Source organism: Bos indicus x Bos taurus, unplaced genomic scaffold (assembly GCF_003369695.1).
Source record: "Bos indicus x Bos taurus breed Angus x Brahman F1 hybrid unplaced genomic scaffold, Bos_hybrid_MaternalHap_v2.0 tig00001784_arrow_arrow_obj, whole genome shotgun sequence".
In the NCBI taxonomy this organism is placed as follows: Eukaryota; Metazoa; Chordata; class Mammalia; order Artiodactyla; family Bovidae; genus Bos; species Bos indicus x Bos taurus.
The window spans coordinates 34766-37176 of record NW_020867459.1 but is presented as its reverse complement, the minus strand read 5'-3'; the positions used below and the strand labels follow the sequence as shown (position 1 = coordinate 37176).

Below are 2411 nucleotides of genomic sequence, written 5' to 3'. Positions count from 1 at the left end.
TAGATATGTTCCAGTGTCTTCTAGTTTGTAATCTAGGAGCAGTAAAGTATCTGCAATGATAAAGAGTAAAGAGCTGTGTAAAGAGCCTGTAATGCAGGAGACTCAGGAGAAGTGGGTTCGATCCCTGGGTCAGGATCCTACTGTCCTCTGAAATTATATAAATCTTAATTGTATTGAATTGGTTCATAGTTCAGGTCTACTATATCCTTCTACTATATATTCATTCTGTTAATGAGTGAATATTAATTTTATTTCTCTGTTCATTCATTCTATTTATTTTTTAAGTTTGATATTAAAACTCCAACTAAAAATCTTAATTTACTTAAAAAATAATTGTAATATATACTAAATCTTAAACCAAGCTAAGCAAATTAAGGTTACACTGGAAAGCAACACTGTCTGGAGTATTTTTCTTAAGAGCACAGAGAGGAGTTGACATGCAGCAAGGCGACGGTAGGGCAAGCAGCGTGGGCCAGGCTAACCTAGGAGCAGAGGATCAGTTCACGAAGAGCGAGCGGGTGAACTCGACGTAGTCAAAAGCAGTGGGGAGTTCGCGGCCCTTGCCGTCCACGTAAGGCTTCATGTGGGAGACACAGTATTGGGCTTGTTCCCGAGTCACGTTCTGGTACAGCTGCTCCTTGGTCACCTAAGGCTTCCCTTCGGAGCTCAGGGCCCGGAAGGCGCTCTCAATCTCCTCGCTGGACTTGACGTTCTCGGTCTCACGGCTGATCATAAAGGCCATGTACTCTTGCAGGGAGACGTGGCCGTCCCTGTTAGGATCCACAGTGTCCAGGATGGCCTCGAACTCAGGGTTGGGCTCCCCTTCCTCCACCATGGGCAGGTCATAGCCCAGGGAGCGCAGACAGGATTTGAACTCCTGGTGGTTCAGCCGGCCGGACTTGTCCTTGTCGAAGTGTTTGAACATCATGCTGAATTCTTTGAGGGCCTCCTCGGTCACTCCTGTCGTGTTCCTGGCCTGGATCTGCTGCTCCAGGTTGTGCTGCTCCCCCAATTCCTGTCTCAAGGCCGGCTGCCCCATTCCGACTACAGAAAAATCTAAGCAGCCAGCTAGTTCCCCTCTTGTTCACCCTCCCTCAATTTTGTTTTCATGTAAAAGACAAGTAAATGACTTGACTCCCCCCCACCAAAAAAATAAATGTAATATATAGTAGAACCATATGTAATTTTGTTCTGTATTTTCCAAGTCTCCTATAAATGTGTTATCATATTTTTCATAATTTAAAAAAATAAAGAAGAAAAAAATCATTTGTTCCTCCTTTGGTAGATAGTTTATTTTTATTGCTTGACTCTTCAGGATTGGTTTTTCCTCTTATGTATGAAAAACCATCACAATTTCCCACCCTTGTGAGTATGTTGCACATTTCAGTGAGCTGCTTCTCCCTGCTCCATGTCTGGTCTCATATGAACACATCAATATACATATTCTCATCCTCTAAGACTAAGCAAGTTGTCCAAGCCACATTTACATCAATTTGGGGATTTTACTACTATGAGAGAAAAGAAGTTCTCTCTCTCTCTCTCTCTCTGTTATTTTCCAGGCTTATGAAAACAACAGAGAAAATTATAGCAGAGAAATGGAGGGAGAAAGGGGAAATAGTGGAGAGAGGAAGAGAGAGACAGGAGGAACAAGACAGACTCCCTGTGCCTGAAGCAAAAGCTTCTGCTGGGCTTTTTATCAACATGAGCCAATCACTTCCATTGGTGAATCTACCTTTCTTCTTAGTCCTTTTTAAAGGTGTGGATCCAGCTATTTCTTTTCTATTTTATAGCCATCATTCAATCACCTAGAATTGACTCTTAATCTTTAAAGTTAAAATAATTATTTTTCAGTCATCACAAATAATGGAACCAAATAAAGACATTTTGGCTTTCCCTGGTGTCTCAGTGGTAAAGTATCTGTCTGCAATGCAGGAGACTCAGGAGAAGTGGGTTCAATCCCTGGGTTGGGAAGATTCCCCTGGAGGAGGGCATAGCAACTCACTACAGTATTCTTGCTGGGAAAACCCATGGACAGAAGAGCCTGGCAGGCTACAGCACTTGGAACTGCAAAGAGATGGACACGATTGAGCATGCACACACCAAATGAAACACATTTTTCATTTCTTTAGTGTTGACTAGGTTACAAAATGTTTGCTATTACAAAGAGATTCACACAAGGTAGGTTGTTTATCTCCTTGATGAAGTAGAGAACAGAAATAAGAAAAGACTTTTGTTCTCATTCCTTCCTCACCTTTGAGCTTTGGCTATTGTATTAGCAGTCCAGTGGTGACAAGTGATTTCGGTTCCCTGGTCACATCATTAATCACATTAAAGATGTCAGACACCAAAATGAAGGTGGGGAAATCACTTGCCTTGTCATCTAATGTCTTTCCATTAGGGACCCAGTCAAA

The 2411-nt window shown here is 42.2% G+C and overlaps 1 pseudogene across 1 annotated transcript; it reads right to left on the bottom strand.

Moving 5' to 3' along the window:
- Positions 1–396: 396 nt before the first annotated feature.
- LOC113888786 lies at positions 397–1054 on the bottom strand (annotated as a pseudogene). Its single transcript, XR_003510053.1, has one exon. The product of XR_003510053.1 is annotated as a spectrin alpha chain, non-erythrocytic 1 pseudogene (transcript).
- Between the last annotated feature and the right edge of the window lie 1357 nt (positions 1055–2411).